General features: G+C 40.9%; 1 pseudogene; it reads right to left on the bottom strand.

The window, feature by feature from the left end:
- Positions 1–361: 361 nt before the first annotated feature.
- On the bottom strand, positions 362–1,102 carry LOC132682707 (gametocyte-specific factor 1 pseudogene; annotated as a pseudogene).
- Positions 1,103–23,445: the final 22,343 nt, after the last annotated feature.

Genomic DNA, 23,445 nt, shown 5'->3' with positions numbered 1-23,445 from the left:
TTAGAAAATACAATACTCAGTTGTAAGTAAACAAAAAAAGCAGCTTTATATGAAGAGTTATTGTACAACTATGAACTATTTCATTAGTTAGCTCAGAAATGCAAAGAGCATCTTAGCTACTGAGCAGCATTGGGTGTTTGGAAGAAACAGGCCCACAAAGCTAAAGTGACCTTGTCATCCTAGGCATCCTGGGATGAGGACCCTATGGCCTTGACCAGAGGCCAACACCCCTTCCCGGTGACCCCTCTGACCAGTCCGACAAGCGCTGTCTTTAGGTCACCCTCATGCTGGCTTAAAACCAGCTAATGTTGACAGAGCACTTAGTATACTAAGAGCTTTATAAGGACTATCTTTTTGATAGTCCTTTTTTTTTTTCCAGTTTGAAAGTCACAGTTTATCTTTCTACAATTAGATTAGGAGAAAAAAAAAATGAAGAACCCATTGGTAGCAGGAAGAAGCAAGAGTCTTCTAGGATCTGGCATTTGATGAGATAGATATTCACTTACTGTGCATTTCCATTGTTTTTCCATGGCAGAACATACGGCAGAGACTTGGGAACACGCATGCCTGAAGCCAGGTTACTCTTATGTTCCATAACTATGTTGCTTGCAGGGCTGTTGTTGCCACAGTAGTTGGCTGTGCCCCAGACAAATGGGGTGATCTGTTCCCACAGATCTTTATCCCAGTCTTCATTGAAAGGAGGGCACTGCCAGGTGCTCTCAGCCAGAGTCTCTTGTCCAAGATTCCTGGTTTGGTTGACAACATCCTGCTCAATACAACTTTTATCACCACAGCTTGAGATACATGGTGGCTTATTTCGGCCCGAGGAACCTGGTGGCGAGCAATGAAGGGACAAGTAGCCAATTTGTTTGTGACATCAGGATGATTCTTTCTGCACTTGATAAGATGATAAGGAAACCTGCAGGCCCTGATCTGGTGGTTTTTATCACAGGGGCATTGTAATAGCTTTTCAGGGTCCAGGGAATCGACGTAAGTTTCTTCCATGTTGGAAATGATGGAGCTGAATCCAAGTGCTGGTCGAGACATGCTCTTCCCACAGTCGCTTTCTCCCCACCTCCAGGCCCCAGCAATGCTCGCTTCCGTCCCCCCTATCTTTTTAAATTTATTTTTTATTGTCAAAACCATCAGAGTTTAATAAAAAAATGACTCTAACAGTTCATCTTAACAAGTGATTAGCCATGATAGTCAAAGTGTATACACAAAGCAGTAATCTTCTGTTAATCATTAATGCTCTTTTCTCCTGAGATGATGAATCATTAACTTCTGGATACTCATCTTTAAAGAGAAGGCTCCATTACTATATACGAACTGTAAAATAACATGTGAAAAAAGGAGATTCCACTCAAGTGGGTAGCAAAAGGGATTCAGAATACAATTCACTTTGGATGATCAATCCTAGAGTTCTATGAAAATGAAGATCAAATGCACATCATTAAGAGTCTCCAGCGTAGAAAGTCAATCTCCCATCCAGGCTTCCTACTTATATGTCCTCTTTGCAAGCCTTTCCCAGATGTTCCCAAAGTGATGTCTCAATATACCTGTCATGGTCTGTAGACAAGAAGCATCCTATTGTCTTCCTGGATCTCCCAGTCACTGGAAAAAGTTGCCAGGTGCTGCCCTTGAGAACAATTTGAAAACTGGAAAAGGTTAGAAAACATCCTTCTATTCTCTTGAGTGTCTGGAAAGATGGCATCTTGGAAATTGACTCTGTGAAGCAAGAGGTTATAATTTTCATCTATCCTGAGGAAGAAGAAATAGGAGTAGTCCTGGACCATGGTGGCAATGTTCCCATTCTACAGATGAGAAAACTGAGGCTTGGAGATGTCAAGTAACTTGCTCAAAGCTGCATAGGTTGTAAGTTGCAGAGCCTGAAGGCAAACCCAAGCAGCTTGCTCTAAAGTCTGCTCTTGTAGCCATTAGGTACTATCTTCCCTTTTGCAAAGTAGAATTATCCCATTTCAGGCCCTCTGGTAACTGTACAGTTAAGAAATGCTAAAACAAACCACCACCAACAACAACAACAAAAAAAAAAAAAAAACACAAAAAAAACCTCTGGAGGAGCAGTTGTCAGAAGACCCCAATTTTTCTTGTAATGTCACCTTTATGTATGGTGTCAACAAAATAGAATTGTCAAGAGGAGAGGGAGCCTAGATGCAGACAAGCAGAACTCAGCAGGAGGAACTCATTGCTCATGGGAGCAGTGGTTTGGTGACCTTCGGGTCAGTCCTCCCTGGCCCTACAAAGATGGAGCTGTTGCAGGGTTGCCACCATCTGCCTAGGTATGCTGAGGCTGCTAATCCAGGTCAGCTGGCCTCAGACTCCTGTGATAGGACCTAAGGGGTCAGTGAGGGAGTGGCTACCTCAGAGCATGTGTGAAGGGCTGTCCTGGCCAAGGTGCAAGTGATAGACTTTTCACAAGTCTGGAGAGAAGTCCAGCTACTCCTCATACCCTCTTCACAGGTATCGGAAGAAAACTCTAGAATCTTCCCCTGGATTATCTCTATATATAATGGTTCAAAATGAATTACTGATGATCAACATTTAACTTCAATCTAAAAATATAAGAAATATATTTACCCTTTTAATTTATGGGTTGACACTGGCACCCTCGCTGGTCCACTTATCACAGGGTTGTCATAAAGGGTTCTCCTGGTTCCCTGATGGAAGCAAGTGAATGCCCCATGGGGCCCTCACTTATCAGACACATCAACTGTGTTATGTGATCAAATGATCCTAATTAAATAGAAGTATGGGCTGCATCATCATTACTAACAATGTAAGCACATGTGAGCAGTGAGAAATAACAGGGTCAATGGACACTGTATACCCAAGCTCAACAGCAGCTATCATACCAGGTCAAAACAGTGGCAAAGTAGTCAGATCTGACAAGAAATTGGCACTAAAAATAAAGTTGAAAAAGACTATAGTAATAATTTTATACTCATTATCATTTAAAATGAACCTGACTCTAGGAATATATTATAACTTTAGCTGGTACCTAATGGTAAAACTATCATATTAGCCAAAATTGTACCTATAATTTCTTCAGTGGTGTTTAAAGTTTTGGGAGACATGATGTCAAGCTATCTGAAATTTCACTGGACTAGATAAAAATCAAAAGGCTCCTTTTTGACGTTTCTTAATACAGAAGTATTTCGAGTAAATGAACAAATATTTAAAGGTGCAGGCTCAAATTTTTTAATTGATAGAGATGAATTAAAGAGGAGTTTGGAGATCTCAGCTCAGCTGGAATATGCCCTAAATCCTTAACAAGAAACACAACAGCATTTCTCCCCTGATAGTGGCCCACTTATGGCAGTCCTGCCCCTCCTGGGTCATACACACACACATTCACACTCTCTCACACACATACATGCTCGCTCTCTCTCTCACAAACTCATACCAACAAGCTCACATACTCTCTCTCACACACACACACACACACACACACACACTTTCTCACACACTCACACATGCTCACATACATACAATCTCATACACACTCTCACACACTTTCTCATACACACCCTCTCACACACTCACATACAAACTCACCCACACTCCTATACACACTCTCTCACACCCTTTCACTTTCTCGCACACCCTCATACACTCTCATGTACACACACACACTCTCACATACTCTCACACACTCACATACACACTCTCAAAACTCTCTCTCACACATATACTCACATTCATTCTTCTCTGAACATATTTCTCCCTAAACTTGCACATGTACCACTTTCCTCACTCCTGATATGCAATTTTATTTTAACAATACTATTATTCCAAACCCTTTTAATAAAGGAACTAGAAAAATATTTATCAAAAACTCCCACAGATAGCACAAAAAAGAAATACAGACTAATCATTCTACAGATGGTGATACACAATTCTGAAATAAAATATTAGCAAATAAAATATAGTAGTTCTTTAAATAAAAAAGTAGAATTCATTCAAGAATGTAATAAGGGTTAAATATTAGGAAAGCTTTTCATATAATTCATTATATTAGCAAGTCAAATGATGAAAACAAAGTGATCATCTCAATAGATATAAAGAAACCATTTGGTAAAATTCAATATAAATTACAATAAAAATTCCAAGGAAACAGAAATTTTAACTTGATATGTTTGCATGTGTATACAGGTAAACATGTACATACACACATATGCTGATATATATGTGCAAGATTAATACATAATTCAAAAGCCAGAATTATGCTTAATGTTAAAGCACTAGAAGACTTCCCATTGGACTAAACACAGTATCATGGTTTTAGGTTATGTGGAAAATCCAACAGAATCAACTGAAAACTATTAGAAACAGTAAGAGAATTTATTAACATAAATGGCTGCAAATTTAACATAAAAATGAGTTTTCCTGTATTCAAGTAATAACCAATTAGAAAAGATATTAAAGTGAAAACATCTCATTTAATATCGCAACCAAAAATAATCCTTCTACTCCCATCCCCCCAAAAAGGAATAAATTTTGAAATAACTGTAAAAAGACCACTATGAGGAAAAATTTCTACTCGCTTCTGAAGAAAAACAACAACAAATATTTTAATAGAAAGGAATGCTTTCCTAGTGAATGGCAAGATTAATGAATGAAGTTAATTCCTCCACATGTATCTCTACATTCTGTGTTATGCCAGTCAAAAATCTGCATCATTTTTTATTTAATAAATCATATTTAAGTTTACCTATAAATTAAATAAGGCAGGATAGCCATAAAATCTTTGAAAAAGGAGGAGTAATGGAGGAGACTGACTCAACTACATATTAAAATACATAATCAAGCTACAGTAATCAAAACTTGATAGGATTACGGGCACCTGGGTGGCTCAGTCAGTTGAGTTTCTGACTCTTGATATCAGCTCAGGTCTTGATCTCAAGGTCCTAAGTTCAAGCCCCACACTGGGCTCTGTGCTGGGCATGGAGCCTACTTAAAAACAAAAAAACAAAACTTGCATAGGATTAAATAGAAAATTTAATGGAACAGAGCAGAGAATTGGGGGGAAAAAAAGATCCAATACATGTGGGAGTTTTGTACATGGTAAGAGTAGCATTTTGACTCAGCAAGAAAAAAGATGGATTATTCAATAAACAGTGTTGGGACAACTGGCTAGCTGTTTGGGAAAAAATAAAACCTGATATCTATTTCATTCCTTACATTAACTTGAATTCCGGATGGGGCAAAGATTTAAATTTCAAAAAGATAAAACCATAAAAGCACAAGAAGGAAATTTTTTATAGACAGAAGCCCTCTCTAAGCATGGCACAAAACCTATAAACCATTATGGGAAAGATTAATAAGGTGAACTATACACATTTTAAAGCCTCTAAAGTTAGCAGTAGCTACTAAAATTTAAAACAAACATACACTTTGACTTAGAAATTACATTTCTAGGAATTTATCCTATATCTATACTCAGAAAATGTGGGGGAAGAAAGGAAAGAAAAAGAAACAAAAGAGAACCATATGTGTAAGGATGCTCATTGCAAGATTATTTACAATAGCAAAAGAACCCCTGCAACAATCTAAACATCCATCAATAGGGGACCAATTAAGTAAAATATAGTACTAACAAAGGATGAGCCACATGTAATCACTAAAAAGAACATGGTGAGTCTATAACTGCTACTCTGGAAAGCAAGCCAAAATGCAATTCATTGAAAGGAAGCAAGATACAGATCACAAAAAGGTCATTATGCACACAAGTGTTAACACGAGCATCTATAGTACTTTGTAATGTATAAAAACTTTTTATCTATTATCTATCAATTACATCTCCTTTCTCCCCAGATCACAGCCTCTTTCTTTACCAGCTTTTTCCTCTCAGCAGGTAGAACGTGTTCCAGAGCATTCTCCGGCCCTTTTAATGGCATGGTACAGAGAGATGACAGTGTATGCATGACATACTGAGGATGATTAGATGACGTTGCACATGCCAGAAGCACCCTGTGGTGGGGGAGCTCCACCCCAAGCTGGGGTGGAGGGGAGCAGTGATCAGTATAGGTATACTATAGCCCAGTATGCTGGTATACTGTGTGGGAGCATTTCCTCAAGAGTCCTGGCAGCTCAAGCCTTGAGTTGTAGATATAAGGGATTGGTTTGTGGGGGAAGGTCAAAGGGGAATCTTGTCCTGACACATTCTGGGTCAGTGGAAAGACAGGGCAGCATCAAAGGAGGAGTTGAAGGGAGGGATCTGAGGGCTTGCGCCCAGCCAGGCAGGTTCCGGACCTTGGGAAGATATGCCAGCTGTATCCCTTTCCAGGGATTGCAGACAGGATGATGCTTGGGGGCTATTAGGTTTTGTCCTAAGATGAGCAAGTTCTGCCAAGGTGAAGTACGGAAAAAGTGGTACACATGGAGCTATACAGACAGAGGTGGGACTTCCAGCTGCGCTACTTTCTAGTTATGTGACCTTGGGCAAGTTTCATCATGTCTCTAGACAAAGTGATCTCATCTGGGAAATTAGGTTAGTAACTAACTTGCAGGGAGCAGGAGAAGGAAACAAATGTGTGTTGCTTTTGCTTCGAGCATGGAATCCTCTTTTATTTTTGTAACAATCCTGCCTTCAAGACAACACTTACAAGTAGGTATATCAAATTTCATGGGTGCTAAGAAGGTTCCTTAATCCCTCCAAATCTCCTCACATGTCCATATGATCACTAATGCCTAAAACTTCTTCAATCCACAGAAAAGTCTCATTTCTCTCTGTCTTTTCCTCCTTCCCAGTGACCCTCCCTCCCCTTCTCCTCCCTCTAATTACAGAGAAAGAGTATAATATGCAAGTGTCTGGGAGGAGAAACAACATACTGAGTCCCACTCTCCATCAAATGGAAGTAGTCATTACACAACATGACAAATGACGACTTCACATTGTTTTCCAGGTTTTGGTGAAGCAGGCAAAGCGTACCTGATCTGACCTCAGGCTGAATCTAAAACCCAGAAGGTAATATCTGCCTTTAGCAGAGAAATTCAAAACAAGGCACCAGGAGCTAAAAATCTCAAGTCCTGGAGAAGAGCTAAATCTCAGGGTCAAGAAACCAGCAAAATTTATTCTCACTCAAGTGAGTTGGGCAACTCTCCAGAGCAGCTGTCCTGTGTGTGGTATTCTGACAATCTAGACTTTCTTCCATCTGAGGCTTGTCCGTCTCAGCTCAGGACCTCCACACCGGCCAGGAAGGGAGAGAGCTTGGAAAGACATGAAGGAAGAAGTGACCCATGTCACTTCTCCTAAGAAGAGTGTAACTATTGGAGGTTGGGGGCAGCAGAAATGTCCGGAATTGCTGAAAGGAAAAGAGAACCAGATGCTGGTGGTACCTCCAACTCCAACAGAGGCCAGCTCTGTTGAATCTCAGCAGGGCCCAGGAGTGTGGACAGGGCTAAGCTTTGGCCTGAGGGGCACATAAGGGGGCAACTTCCCTTGACAAACTTTTATGTAGTTCCCACTCCTCCCAGGCTCTGTGTTAGGCATACAGATGTGGAGGGATACAGCCCTGACTTTGGGAAGCTCATACTCCAGAAGCAACTTTGAATCTTAGCATAACATCTAAGTTTATCATATGAGCAGCAAGGCATGTTTCTAATCAGTGCCTCCAGCATCCTGCAGCTGCCAATTCTCAGTGTGATCTGAGGAAATTTACCTCAAACCAGAATGCTGGGCTGTGTCTGGCATCAGTTGTTGACCGCCAGGCTCAATATCATGAGCCCATTCACTGCTGCAGCCCAAGTGCTGCTGCCCTAAGCCTAGCTACAGTAGCAGCCAGGGGAGAACAAAATTTCATCAATTGAAGAAGCCAGTGAGAATAGCTATTCAGCATCATTCAGATCTCATAACTCAGGTGGCTGAAACTTTCATCTGTGTTGGCCAGTAGTTCTCAGTTTATGGTCCCCAGACCAGCAGCATCAGCATCATGTGGAAACTGGTTACAAACGTTAATTCTCTTAGTTTTGTTGTTTCCTTTGCAGTGAACACTGAACACACTGTGTGTTAGCCAATTTGACAATAAATTATATTTTAAAAATAAAATAAAATGTTACTGTATTTAAAGTGTATAAAAATTGAATATATTTTCATCAAAAACTGTAAATTATGATCAGTATAAGAATAAATATTTTTAATTAAAAAAAAAAAGAAACGCTAATTCTCAGTCCCCATTCCACACCCACTGAATTTAGAATCTGGGTTTTAACAAGCCCTCAAGGTGATTCTGATGCATGTGCAAGCTGAAGACTTTTTTTTTCTTTTACAGTAATGTCAAATTTACTCTGCTAAATATACAAATTGGATTTGTGTATTTACTGCACAGTAAACAGAAGTTTCTTGAACTGATTGATGGATAGGGTTAAGAATGCTTTTGAGTAGATAGACATACTTGAGAACTATATATTTGGGCAGAAATGTGGAACCTGTTTAATTTCCAGTAAAGGCTCCATACATACCTTCCCAAACATCCATGGTAGAGCCTCACACTAAATATTTTAGATACTCTGATCCTCCTTTCACTCACCCCCAACTCCCCACCCCCACCATAAAATCCAACATACCTTACTGCTTTGCATGAGGCTAGCATTCAGGCTTTCTCCTATCTGGGTAGGACAAATTTCTTGAAGATGGGAAGAAACATCAAATTAATATTAATATCAAATCAAGCCCCCTCAATAAGAATCACTCTGGTGTGACAGGTTCCATCTCCAGTCCATGCCATCTCCCAATTCAACATATTAATGTTGTGCTGACCTTCCTAACCCTATCTTGCACGATCAGCCAGGTACTATGAATAATAAAACAGACGTAGAACTGGCAGAGAGTAGCACCCCTTCCTTCACCTAGGACTAGGGTCTGAGCCAAACTCTGCTGTGGCATGTCCCTCTGAAGCAAGTTTGGTGCATTTCAGGTTTTCTACTGGGTCGAAAGCAGAGGCTACTAGACTTTCCAGGAAAACCCAGTTACATCATTATTGGATATTTTCTTGTCCTTCACATGCACACACAAAATGTATTCAGACCAAAGCTTTCAAAGACAGGGAGAGTTCCACTGGATAATGAGGAGCATTGCCTCATGATTTCCCCATTGGTCAATTGCCTGAGTAAGTGTGACACAACTTCCAGTAAAAAGACCTCATTCCTACTTTCTCTGCTACCCCAGTGAAGACTTAGGGATTCCTAAGAGAATACAGCTTGGGAAAAGTAAGCTGTAGAGGTAATAAGAATTCCCCTACAAATCTTCCTGTGTGATGGGGCAAGTTATCTAACTTGTCTGCATGTCAGTTTCCTCATCTGTAATATGGGAATAGTATTAGGAACTCGAAGCAGTTTGACATATAAGTTGTTGCTTAATGAGTAACTGTTGACTGAGAAAAAGAATAAGAAGTAAGGGATAAACAATGCCAGCTACAACACAGAGTCACAAGGCTTAGACTTACACAGCCAGGGGATAAGTCTTAGAGGTCTGACAGTTCACACAGCCCTTCATTCCAGACTGCATCTTGGCCAGGATGTCTGAGGGATATGGCTTCTCTTCCTGGTTCTGCTCTATTTTTTTACAGCTCCCAATGCCAGAATCCGCCTTGTCACCCAGAAAGCAGGCAGCTTTTTCAGTTCTCCTCCCCCAGGTTGGGCACAAGGTATGGCCTCAGTCCACAGCTGCACTTGGCCTCCTTGGCTCTCTCATTAATGGTGGGCCCTTACCTTCATCCCAGGCTTCCTTCTCCCTCAAGCCTCTCCTGTTTCTAGGGAATAGCTGGGTTTCCTCCCAACCATCCCCACCTAGCCCTTGCCTTTCACTTTGGGGAGAGTTTTAGGATCTGCATCTAAAACTCTCTATTGAGAGCTCTCAGTAGACACAACTGGTTCTGAGAAAGACACTGAAAATAAATTCTCTGTCTTTAGGACTTTCTTAGTAGTCAAACGCAATTAAATACCCCACTAATAACAAGTAGATTTAACTATTCTTTGAGCTCCACATAGATTAACTCATTTATTCCTCATACCAACAATAGGAGGCAAGGAGTATTATCACCATTATACAGATTAAGGAACAAAGACACTGAGTTGTTGCATAACTTGCTCAAATTTATACAACGAATAAGTCATAGAGCAGGGCTACAAACCCATGTCTATGACTTTAACCACTGTAATATGGTTGCCTCTTAATGTGCTACTGCATCTTCTCCATCCCTGCATAATTTCAACCTTTGCTGATGGCAAGGAGGCCTATCAATGTATCCAAATCAGTTAGGAACAATGACTGGTGAATCTAAAATGGAACAGGGAAACTGGAAATGTTCAAATTCATGTTATTTTTCAGATTCTCTGAACAACTGGTTCCTGGAAACGTGAAAAGACCACATACTTGGATTTAGAAAGTTCAGGATGTCTTATCTCTATTATGAGTTCTGTTTATTATGTTCTGGGGAAGGTTATGTAAGTGCTCTAGCCTCAGTTTCCTCATCTTTAAAATGGAGATAATAACAGTAACTTGTTGGCCCTCAGTCCAACAATTGGCCTTTTAGTTCTATTCTGTACTGCCAAAGCAGGAAACCTAAAAATCACATTTTTTTTTTCAGCCTCTTATGCTGGCTGCAGGCAGGTTAGTCTCTGCCAACGGCAGACTCTGGAGGGAGATTAAAAGCAACAAGAAAAGAGGGTCATTTTTCTGCTTCTGACTCTGGGAGTGGTTGCAGCAGGCACTTGCTATGGAGGCCCTGGAGGGTAATTATGGGCTGTTGCAAAAATGATAGTGATCATCATAACAGCAGGGTGGGTGTGATGGTGAGAATGATGACTGTAAGACCAGGGGTGGGGAGTCTGTGACTGACTTTTCTTGAGACACTGCAGAAAGAGAATGACATGCTTAGGGCTTTAATAGCTCGTTCTGGTCACAGAACCAGAGCTTCTGTGATGGCCTAAAGGGATCTCTTATCTTTGCAGCCACAGGAGGGATATAGTCCCAAAATTCTACCCCACAGGTTGGAGATTTGCAATGTAATTTCAGTTCATGAGCTCATCAGATTTTATGTGAGAGTTTGAGGATTGACTGGGAAGGAGTGGGTGGGAGCCTGAGAATTGGAATGGGGCCATCTGGATAGACTCATGCAAATCTGAGAAACTCCTGATCCCCCAAGTCCCCTTGTCAATAGGAACACTCCTTCCTCCTCTAGCTGAGAAGACTAGTCTTCCTTTACAAGAAGATCCTTTTTTTTTCCCCAGGTTATTTATTTATTTATTTATTTATTTATTTATTTATTTATTTAGAGACAGGAGAGAGAGACAGTGCTCCACACTGTCAGTGTAGAGCCTGACTTGGGGCTTGAACTCATGAACTACAAGATCACAACCTGAGTTGACATCAAGAGTTGGACAATTAGCCAACTGAGCCACACAGATGCCCCTCAAGAAGATTCTTCACCCAAAGCAGTTGCCTTAAAAGAGGTTGCAGTTCTCAAGATTCACTCTCTCCAAACTTCATGGCCTCCAGACTTATAACCAATATCAGAGTCAGAGTCTAAGAGCAAAGTGTTCTAAGGACCAAAGATTAATGTCTGGCCTTGAATGATACAGCTTTATATGCCTAAATAAGTGCAAGATTTTGCACTTGTCACTTATATTGGCAAAACCCTGAGAAGTATACGTGGAAATGGATTATAAGACTGTTGGACCAAGTAAGATGAGCAAAATATTGGATTTGGGCCAATTGAGGTGCATACCAGAGATGGATAACCACTTGAACTTTATATTTCTCCTTTTGGGAAGAGATTGAAAGTATATTGGTTTAGGGGAGCCTGGGTGGCTCAGTCAGTTGAGCATCTGACTTCAGCTCAAGTCAGGATCTCACCATTCATGGGTTTAAGCCCCACGTCGGGCTCTGTGCTGACAGCTCAGAGTCTGGAGCCTGCTTTGGATTCTGTGTCTCCCTCTGTCTCTCTGCTGCTCCCCAAATTGTGCTCTCTCTCTCAAAAATAAATATATTTTTAAAAAGTACATTCATTGTATAAGGGATAGCACATTGTGGTAAATGGAAGCATGAGTTTGTTGATATTGCTGGTGAAAATTTAAAAAAACTAGAAAAGTATATACAGATGCTGAGTAGCCAAAAGGGTGGATGTTCCAGATGTTAATCTTGGGCCCTCAGCCTCACACTTGTTCTTTTGTACTCTTCTATATATGGCCAAGACTAGATGCTTGAAAACTACACTTTCAAAACTCCCTTGTCAGCTGACTTCTGTGAAAAGCCACCAAAGGGAGGCACTGGCCAGAGATCAGAAGACAGGTAGAAGAATGCAGCTCTTTCTCTGCTTCTGGATCTAGGAGTGACCATATTGGGACTGGAGGCTATTGCAGGTGACCATAGTGTCCTGAAATAGTGTGGATTGCTGCAGCTGCAACAGCAGGTAACCACAGGTCCCTACAATAGTGACAGTGGTCACTACAGCTGACGCAGTTGCTGTAGCAACAGTGGAGGGTGAGGCATCCATGCCTTGTGCTGAGCAGCAGTATTGTGGTTCTACCCAGCACAGGGGTACAGCAGTAAAGCCCCATCAACCTCAGTAGTGAGAACACACCAATGGGCTCTGAGTAGCATCATCTTCCCCTTTTGTTCCTCCAGACCTTACAACTTTTGTAACCCATTTTCTGTAACCAATTTCCTCTATTTGAAATACCTAGGTGGATTTCTATTTTCTTGACTGGACACTGACTGGCACAAGGAGAGAGAAATAGAATTTTCTTCCTTATATGGTTATTGTATCGAAGAAGATAAACATAAAGAGTGCTCAGTACAGCATCTGACCCAAAAAAGGTAACTCTACAGTCTCATATTTAGTTGTTAAACCAAAAGTTGTTAAGCATCAACTTTGTGCTTGGAGATTTTGCTGTGACAAGTCTAGGACATCTGAGGTGGGCACAGAGAAAAGAGAAGAAAGCCATGCTCAAGGAGTCTTTGAGATAAAGATGGGAAATGACAGTTATTAAACTATTGTATATTGCCTCCAAACCCTTCTATATGCTGATCTTTGATACTGGTGCTGGAACTCTGGAAAATACAGGTTTTCTTTGTCATAAACGAATGATTCCTGTTAAGTCCTACCAATTGGAGCTCCAGAGGGAGACTGGAAGGCAGGAGGGAGACAGAACTATGTTCCTTCCTTCCTGCTTGCTTGCTTGCTTGCTTCTATCAGGATGCCCCAGCAATGAGTCTTCACTCCAGGAGCAGTAGGTTCCAGTTTCCAGCTTCTTCCAGCCCTCCAGACATAGTCTCAGTACATCCCCGCAGATGCATCAACACTATCCATGCACTATCCTTGTCCTCCACAGTGCTCCTCCCAGCTTCTAGTTTCTAATCACTTAGAGCTCTACCACTGTCTCCTCCTAGCTTTTGGGGTTTGTGCCTTCTTACTGCAGGGTTCCTTGTTGGCCTTTTAAATCCTCCAATTACTGTTTATCTGATTCCTTATATTAAATTCCCTCTGTTAAAATAACTAATGTGGTTCTGTTTTTCTGACTGGACCCTCCTGACACAAGGGACAGTGCATGAGGAATGTCTAGATGGAGAGTTAAGGAATAAATACTGACCCTGAACCACACAGTGCCAATATTTAAGGTTCTCCACAGTTGCAAAAGTCAGGTCTAAACCCTTCTTCCTTAAATGTGAGTGTGTTGGTGATTAAATGAAAGACTCTGAGCTGATTATAGATACTAGGGAACTAATAAAAAAATGAAAAGCTAAAAACTTCATTTCAAACTATAATCATTTTACTTTCCAGTAGTATTAATACATCTCTTCTATTAATATATATTAATGTATGTACATTAATCTAAATCAATATATTTGCATTGTCATGATTATGTTTTTTATGATAATTAATGCATTATCATGGGCAATACTTTATCGGACACTTTTGCTGTAAAACAAACCACCCCAAAACTCAGGGCTTAAAACCACTATTTATGTCATTCATGATTCTGTGGGCTGGCAACTTGTGCTGGGCTCAGTTGCATGATTCTTCTGGTCTCAACTAGACTCATTCATGTATTGCCAGTTGGCTGCCAGTCAAACAGTATGAAAAGAGCTCAAAAATCCATGAGGAAAAGAGATTCAGAATTCCTTTACGTTACCTGTAGGTCTCTGAACAGGGTGCATAGGATCCACTGAAAGAGACTGAGCTCTAGACCACAAAGGGTAAGACAATGGGAGAGAAAATATCCAGGAAAAGGTTTCCAATCCTCCTCATGCCTTTCGAGAACACTTTTCTCTCTACCCTCAATTTCTTGTTCTTGAGTTCTCCATAACCTCCTCTGGTGGCCACTTCGGGACATACACCTGTTCTTTTTTGCCTTTCTGCGCTGATTGACAACTTCCTCCCTCTACACTTCTCTCCCCATGTTTACAGTCATTCTCTTAAATCCCTTCTCCTCTTTTTGTCTTTTTTTAACCCCTATTCTGACCCAAAGAATATGTCTTCCCTTTCCTCCTCTCTTCCTTCCCTCCCATAAGTCCTCCTACAGGCCTCCTGCTTCCTATTTTTATCAGAAATATTTGTTATCAGAAAGACTGCATTGCTTTGAAAGGGAAGAATGGTGCTTATCTGTGGTGCTTTTACATGAAGGGAAGGAAAGAAAGATTAGACAAAAAAAGAGCCAGTTTTAGCAGCTTCTCACATTCCTGGAAATTCCTAGAAACTCCCTCACAAACTAAGGCTCAAGGAAAACTCTGCTTTTTAGTGTTATTGCTCTCATTTTGCTTTCTCCCCCATTCTGCAAATGCTCAGTATTTTAATTACATGATGAGTTAAATAAGCTTTGTGGATTCTAACAATTCTAATATATTCCCCACAAAATAATTCATTTTTATTTCCAAATTGATTTACAAACCTTTTTTAAAAAAAAAAAAAACAAATTATACGTTGGAGACACTCTTGTCTTAGACTAGATTCCCAAGAAACAGAGTCTGAGATAAGAATCCATGCTAAACTGATTCATTAGGATATGGTGTCAGGAAAAACCAGTAAGGGATTGGGGAAGGGGGACCAAGGAAAAGAAGGAAGGGAAGCAACAGTGTCATCCCTCAGTCAAGATCTGCTCCCAATGGGATGAAAATCCTCAAGCACTTTAGGTGCTCTGGGGGCCTCTGGCAAAGTGAGTTTTAAGGTACCTGAGGGAACTCCTCTGACAAAAAGGCACAAGTTCTAGCTGTTAGGGGTGAAAGTATCCAAGGAAATAGCATGCAGGAAAACAGTAAAGGACTCACGGGGATATTAGTGGAGCACCGACAATTTTTACTACCTTCCTGCATTACCTACTTTTGTTAGTGCTTCATACGTGTTTGCCCTTGTTTGTTGAATGAATGATCAAATAAATGAGTGAATCTGTCTTCATAGATATAATCTTTGCTAAGAAATAAGATCTTTCCTCTCATCTCCAATGTGTTCTTTAGTTTTAAAATTTTGCTCTTTTGTCCTACTTTTCCTCCTTACATTTTTGTAAATAATAAAATACAGTTAACACGCAAGGAGTGCTTAATTGTGCCAGTACTCATTTGATTTTATTTAGGGGGTGCTTGGTATGATCCAAGTATTTTATTTGATCCTCATAAAAGCCCCCTTGAGGTCAGTAGCATTGTTATCCCCACTTTTAGATGGGGGTTGCACACAGATTAAATAACAAGCTAATAAGTGAATGTAGATGTACCTGACTTTTCCCTTCCCTTCCCTTCCCTAGACTTTTCACCCTCTCCTTTCTACACACACACACACACACACACACACACACACACACACTGATTTTAATACACATTCATTTTAATGGGAGTCATTTACAGATATCAAGTCCCAGGGAGTTTATCAGGGAGGCAGGGAGGTGCCTTGGTTAAAATAACACTGTGCAGTAGAACAGAAAATAAGATGTCACGGCAAACTAAACATCTTCACTTTCACAACAAACAAAAGAGCCGCCTGAGTATAGACTTGAGCTGGTCAGAAGTTGCCAGAACTTTTAGCAGGAGCCAGGTGTCGGTGCTCACCTGAACCTCAGGGAGGCCCAAAGGATGGGGCAGGGAAGCTGGGCGTCCCCACTCTGGTCATTCCTCGGCTTCTCTCTATGGTCCAGTCAACTCAGATATTTGTCCAGAAAGTGAAGATGTTTAGTTTGCCATGACATCTTATTTTCTGTTTCACTGCACAATGCTATTTTCACCAGGGCAACCAAGCTCTCTGATAAACTTTGAGAACATCTGAGCCAGCTTGACAGTGAAAAGACTCCGTGCATTCTGAGTTTTATATATTTATATATTTCACTTTATTCCATGTTTAGTATGACTGAGTAACCAGTTCAATAAATAAAAAAAAAAAAAAGAAAGTGGGGTGGGGAATCAGTATGGATTGCATAAGAAAGCAGCCCTGTTTCCTGCAGACTGTCTCCCAACAGCTCCAATATTCCTTTCAAAGTACAGATTCTTAACACAGATTAAGTGCGATGGGCATCTGATACTTCATCCCAATTCACATTATGGCTCTGAATAGGAAAACCAAGAGTGTACCTCTTCAGATAGTCAGAAGGTGCATGCCTCCAAGGACTGTACTAACCAGGCAATGCAGAAGCAATAGAAGAAGATCTCTGTGAGGGCTCAAACCTCACTGGCACCAGAGCAATGACATCAAAAATATGCAACAAGCCTTCTTTCTTAAGTAAGATCACAGGAGCTAGTGGTATTTCCAGGGGCATGCCAAGAGTCAAAGCAAGCCCACCTCACCCCTGGCTGCCTGTATTTTCACCCCCTGGGTGGGCGGTCCCCGTCAGTGTCTCCCACCTTCACTTTTGGTTTTCAGAGGGCTCCTTTTTCACCTCCCATTTCATTTAGAAAAGATTGGATTTGAATTTCATCTTATCTCCCCATCTTGCAATCTGGCATCTGAGTAATATAGAATTAAAAGACAGAGAACTGGAAAGAGCTTGAGAGGTCATCTGGCATGATTCCTACTCAATGTAGAGATCCTTCTTCTGGAATACATACGATGATGATGGTCTCACTACCTCATATTGCATGCCTATAAAACTGTTGCACAGTATCTGCCTGGGTAGAGTTTCTAGCTGTGTGATTTTATTTGAATGGTCTTTGTCTTAAATCTGTATTCTTACAGGTTTACACATTTAACACCTATGATACTGTCTATTAATGTCACCAACTCCAAAATACAATGGCTATTTCCTTCTAAAGTTTTGAGCAATTCTGTTATGGGCTGAGGTGTGTTCCCCTGAAATTCATATGTTAGAGTCTTAGGCCCCAGTACCTCAGAATATGACTTTATTTGGAGACAGGGCCTTTAAAGAAGTGATTGAGTTAAAATGAGGCTGTTAGTGTTGTTCCTAATCCAGTATGACTGATGTCCTTATAAGAACAGGAAAAAGACACAGGGTGTACATGCACAGAGGAAAGACCATCCAAGGACACAGCAAGAAGGTGGCCATCTGCAAGGCAAGAAGAGAAGCCTCAGAAGAAAGAAACCCTGCTGACACCTTGGTCTTGGATTTCTAGTCATTAGAACTGTGAAAAAATAAATTTCTATTATTTAAGCCCCATAGTCTGTGATACTTAGTTATGGTAGTCCTAGAAAATTAATACAACTTTCACACAAGATTTATATCCAGACCAAAAGTTCTCCTTGTTGCTTTCTTTATTCTCAGAGATGAAATCATTAAAGCAATTTAAAAAGTTATCAGTCCATACTTCCAATATAAGACTTACCTGATAAATGCTATTACTAATAGATATAAATAAATCTCTGTTCATTCATTCATTCATTCATTCATTCACCAACACTCATTCAGCACCTGCTATAGACCAGGCCCTGCACTAGGCACTGAGATCTCAAAACTGAATATTATCAGTCCCCTTTGTCTAAATGCACATATGATTACACAGCAGCACTACACTGAATAAATTCCAATCTGGAGGTATGTATAGGTGAGAGATAGCATAGGAGTAAATGGTTAGGGGCAGGGAGAGAGAAAGCAAAGAGGTGGTGTACTAAATAATACAAGTACAGAAGAATGACCAAAAGTTGGCCAGTGTGCAAGAGGGGGAAAGAGCTCTCCAGTGTGCTGAACTCCAGGAAATAAACCCAGAAAAATGAGGCAGGGCCTGATAAGATGGGCTCCTATGAGCCCTGCTCAGGAGCTTGGATTTTATTTCCCAGGTACCAGGGAGTCAGAAGGATTTTCAGCAGGGGAATGGTTTCCTTGAATTCACACTGTCACCAGTCCACCTGATCTTTGAGCCTTGCATTCAGCTTCCATCCTTCAGCACAGGTAGATGGGACACACTCCCACAACCATGTTGCTTCTGTTTCCCCTCTTTTAAAAATTATCTCACAGTCACTGTAAAACATGTAAGCAATGCAGAGGTTTACAGAGATAAACATGGAAGAGACTGGCCCTCTCTCACACCTCACTCTGTCTCAGAGGCAATTTGGCAAGCATCCCTCCGGTGCCATTTGTGTGTATCTGGACACAAGTATGTGTCTATCTATACAAGGTTTTTGAATACCTGAATGAAATCATACCTTCTGATGTGCTTTTTCACACAGCAGTATTCTTGGAGACCTTTCCATACCAATTCTTATAGACATTTCTCTTTTTATCATCAGCATAATATTCCATGCTATAGCTGTACTATAATTAACTTAGCCATGCCTTCCAGATAGACATTAAGTTGTTGCAAATATTTTTCTATTAAAAACATGAAAAAATGAGTATTTTGGTGCAATTTTAATCTCTACTTTTCAGATAAGGAAACTGAAGCTTAGCTTAAGTAAACCAAGTCAGCACAGATAAGGCATTGCAAAACTGGTTGGGAACGTACATCCGGCTATTCCTGAGTTCAGAATCTTCATTTTGTATCATAACTAGCTCCATATGTAAACATCTTAACCTGCAGGTTTATAATTTTCATCATACTTAGAAAATCTTTCAGCTGTTAATTCTTCAGTTATTTTTATACCCTCTCCAGCTTTTTTTTTCCTTGCACTCTAATTATACATATACCAGGCCACTTGATTTTGACCCACAACTCAATACTCTGTTCTTTTTTTCAATCTTTTCTCTTTGTGTTTCATTCTGGATACTTTCTATTATGTCTTAAAGTTTACTAATCTTTTTTCCTGAGTTGTTTTGTTGTTAATCCCATATAATGTATTTTGCATCCCAGACACTGCATTTTTCATCTCTAGAGTTTAACGTGGGTCTTTAAAAAATTCTTTCATAGCTGCCCTCATCACATTTTCTACTACCTTCTTGAACACATGGAGTATATTAATAATAGTTGTCTGAATGTCTTTGTTTAGTAATTCTATCATCTGTGCCATATCTGGAGCTGTTTTTAATAAATTGATTTTTCTACTTATTATGGATTATAGTTTTGTGCTTCTTTGCATGCCTGATAATGTTTAATGAGATGTCACTGTGATTTTTATGTTGTTAGATACAGGAATGTTTGTGTATTCCTTTATATAGTTATGGTCTTTATTCAGGGACACTGTTAAATTTCCTGGAAACAATTTGATTTTTCAAGGATTGATTTTCAGTTTCTTTCAGTGGACCCAATGCACCCTTAATCTGGGAACCATTTGACCCCTCTAATTAAGCAATACCCTTCAGAGGACTCCACTCAATGTCCAGTGTGCTCAGAGCGTTTGCCACTCCAGCATGGAAACCAAAGCCATTCATTAATATGAGCTGTGGTAATTGTTCTGCTTGCTCATTTCCAGTGGTTCTTCTCCTGGGCTTGAATGGTCTCTTCACTTACGTGCCCTGATCAGTACTCAGTTGAAGATGCAAGAGGAATCCCCTGAATTCTCTCTAGCTTTCTTCTTTGTGCAACTTTCCCTTCCCTGGTACTCTGTCCTCAGACTTTCTGCAAATTTGGTCTCCCTGAACTCTGAATTACTTCCTCAACTCAGGAAGACTACTGTATTATGTGTTTCCCCTTCCTGTGCTGGAAACTCTAAACAGTAACCTGGAACAATCAGACTTACCTCATTTGTTTCTCTTCTCTCAGGGATCATTGCTTAAATTAAAATATCAGACCAGTGTTCCTCAAAACCATCAAGGCCATTGAAAAGAAGAAGAGCATCAGAAACTGTCACACTCTACAGGAGCCTACAGAGACATGATGATATATGATCTATAATGTTGTATCCTGGATAGGATTCTGGGGCAGAAAAAGACATTAGGTAAAAACTAAGAAACCTGAGTAAAATATCACCTCTAATTAATCTATCAATATTGATTCATTGGTTGTGACAAATTTATTACATCATGTGATATGTTAATACAGTAAATAGATGCAGGATGTACAGAACCCTTCTGTATTATCTCCCCAACGTTTTTGTACATCTGAAACTATCCTAAAATAAAAAGCTTATTTATTTATTTGTTTACTTACTTACTTACTTAATTACTTACTAACTTACTTAGAGAGTGCAAGCAGGGGAGGGGCAGAGACAGAGGGAGAAAGAAAGAATCCCAAGTAGGCTCCAGCCTGATTCGGGGCTCAATCTCACAACCCTGAGATCATGACCTGAGCAAAAATCAAGAGTCTGACACTTAACTAAATGAGCCACCAGGTGCCCCAGGGGAGTTTAAAAGCAATAATAAAGCTGATTAAACACTGGCCTACTTTCTATTATCACTATGCACCTGCAATTGTAAGCAATGTCAGTGATTAAAAAAAAATATCTTCCCCACTGGGAAGCATCACCCCTCAACCCCTCATTCTCACCCTCCACCCAGGTTACCCCAAGTTTGATGTAGCATTGGTCACTTTAATCAATGCTGGTAAAATTGTGCAAATGACATCAGGTCCCTATTACCACTCAAACTTAGGCCTAAAGATTCCTGATCCTCCAATAAAGATATACTCCTTAATCCTACACGCAGCTCATAAGTACCTGTGCTAACAATCAATCAGACCATCAACGAACACTTAATTCCTCAATACACATTACCCATTATGATTCAGTATAAGAATCACTTAGAATCATGGTTCTCAGCTCTGACTACACAGCAGAATCACCTAGAGAGCCTTAAGAAATCCAGCACTCTAGGGGTGCCTGGGTGGCTGAGTCGGTTAAGCATCCGACTTTGGCCCAAGTCATGATCTCATGGTTCGTGAGTTCAAGCCCCACATCAGGCTCTGTGCTGACAGCTCGGAGCCTGGAGCCTGCTTCAGATTCTGTCTCCCTCTCTCTCTGCCCCTCCCCAGCTCGTGCCTCATGCTCTGTCAAAAATAAATAAAAACCTTTAAAAAAAATAAAAAAAGAAAGAAATCCAGCCCTCCAACCCAGACAGCTACACCAGCCTCTGGGAGCAAGGCCACGGCATCAGACTTTTTTGAACTCCCTGTATGATTCCATTCACAGCCAGGGTTCAGAAACGTACACAGAGCTTTTCAAGGTTTCCCTGGGAGGGCCTGATTCAGGCAGTCTGGGATGTGACCTGGGAATCTGCTTTTTTACCAAGCACTGCAGAGATTATTTTTTCATCAAGTTTGGCAACATTCCTTTACAAGACCAGATACGGAGCCATTGTGTATCACAGCCTCTGAGTGACTCCATTTGTAGTTCTGTGCTTTCATTCATGAGTAACCATATCTTTTTAAAGGTGCTTTTAAAAAAGAAAAGTCACACACCTTTGAATTTGCTGTTATTAGAGTAGATCTTAAAAGAAACTTGGTTACCTAGACATGTTTTATCTACCCGGTCACTGTAACAACCAAAGCCACTCATCCACACTTCCAAACACACCTAGAAGAGAATGTACTGCCCTAGTTGAGAATCCCTTGGCTGATGCTCAGAGTCCAGCTCCAAAATCTCTACCAAGCAGATACTGACTTAAATTTAGGGATGAAAAGCTCATTATTTCCATAGGCAAGCCATTCAATCTTTGGACAGCTCTGGACAACAGAAGTGTTCAGCACCATCTCAGTCTGCTCAGGCTGCCCTGACAAAACACCACAGACTGTGTGGCTCAAAGAGAAATTTATTTGTTCACAGTTCTGGATACTGGAAATCCAAGATCAAGATGTCAGCAGGTTTCATCTCTCCTAAGGCCTCTCCCTTTGCCTTGCAGATGGCTGCCTCCTTGCTGTGTCCTCACATGGCCTTTTCTCTGTGCATGAATGTCCCTGGTGTCTCCTCCTCTTCTTACAAGGACCCTAATCCTATTAGGCCAGGTCCATACCTGTGTGACCTAACCTCAAGTACCTCTGTAAGGTCCTATCTCCAAATATAGTCACGTTGGAGGTTATGAATTTGGGGAAAACACAGTTCATAACACACTCACTCTCATAAGTTCCCTCAGTGCTGAGCTTTACACATGAACAGGAAACCTGCAGTCACTCCAAGGAACTGACAGTCCTCCCACTTTTCCCAGGCCTCAGGGCTTGGGGACACTCTGGAGCTTCCCTCTTTTTATGGACTTTAAATACTTATTTGCTGCCTATATGTCTTACTATGCTCACCCCCAAATAGGCTTAAAATGAACCCTGAGAATCCCATGGAAACCCATCTTCAATTTAAAACAAATAGGATAGGGACACCTGCGTGGCTCAACTGGTTAAGGGTCTGACTCTTGATTTCAGCTCAGATCAGGATCTCACAGTGGTGAAATCAAGCCCCATGTTTGGCTCCTTGCTGGGCGTAGAATCTGCTTGGAGTTCTCTCTTTCTCTCTCTTTCTCTCTCTCTCTCTCTCTCTCACTTCCTCTGCCCCTCCCCCACTTGTTCTTGCTCTCTCTTTCTCTCAAGAAATTTTTTAAAAAATTAAAATAAGGGAGGAGCCAAGAAGGCAGAACAGCATGGAAGTTTTTTTGCATCTCGCATCCATGAAATACAGCCAGATCAACATTAAAGCATCCTGCACACTTACAAAACTGGTTTGAGGATTAACACAACAATTTGCACAACCTGAACCACAGAACTCAGCAGGTACATGGCATGGAAAGGTGAACTGAGGGAGAGAGAAGCCACAGAGGGCAGGGAGCTGTTTTTGCTTGTGGAGAAAGGACAGGGATGGGAGGAGAGTACAGGAAAAGCACCCCCCCAAAAGCAGCTGGAGACAAAATAGAAAAGTAGAAACAGTCACAGGGACTGAACTAAAAAGGGATAAAGGACAAAGGAGAAAGTCTAAATTCCATTAAGACTCTATAAATAGGGGGAGTGCAGAGTCTGAAAGTCCACAGTTCAATACTTGGTGGTGCTCTGGTGTAAAGGGCAAATCCCCAGGAACAGAGTGAGGTTCAGGGATCCTCAGGCCACACAGGGAGAGGTATTTCCCTGCTGGAAGGACATTTGATAGGGGCTGTGTGGCCACCAGGTCCCAGCAAACCCCAGAGAACAACCACATTGGCCAGTGC

Source organism: Panthera onca, chromosome C2 (genome assembly GCF_046562875.1).
Source record: "Panthera onca isolate mPanOnc1 chromosome C2, mPanOnc1 haplotype 2, whole genome shotgun sequence".
Lineage (NCBI taxonomy): Eukaryota > Metazoa > Chordata > Mammalia > Carnivora > Felidae > Panthera > Panthera onca.
Note: the sequence above shows the minus strand (reverse complement) of the source record. Positions and strands in the feature narration are given on the sequence as shown.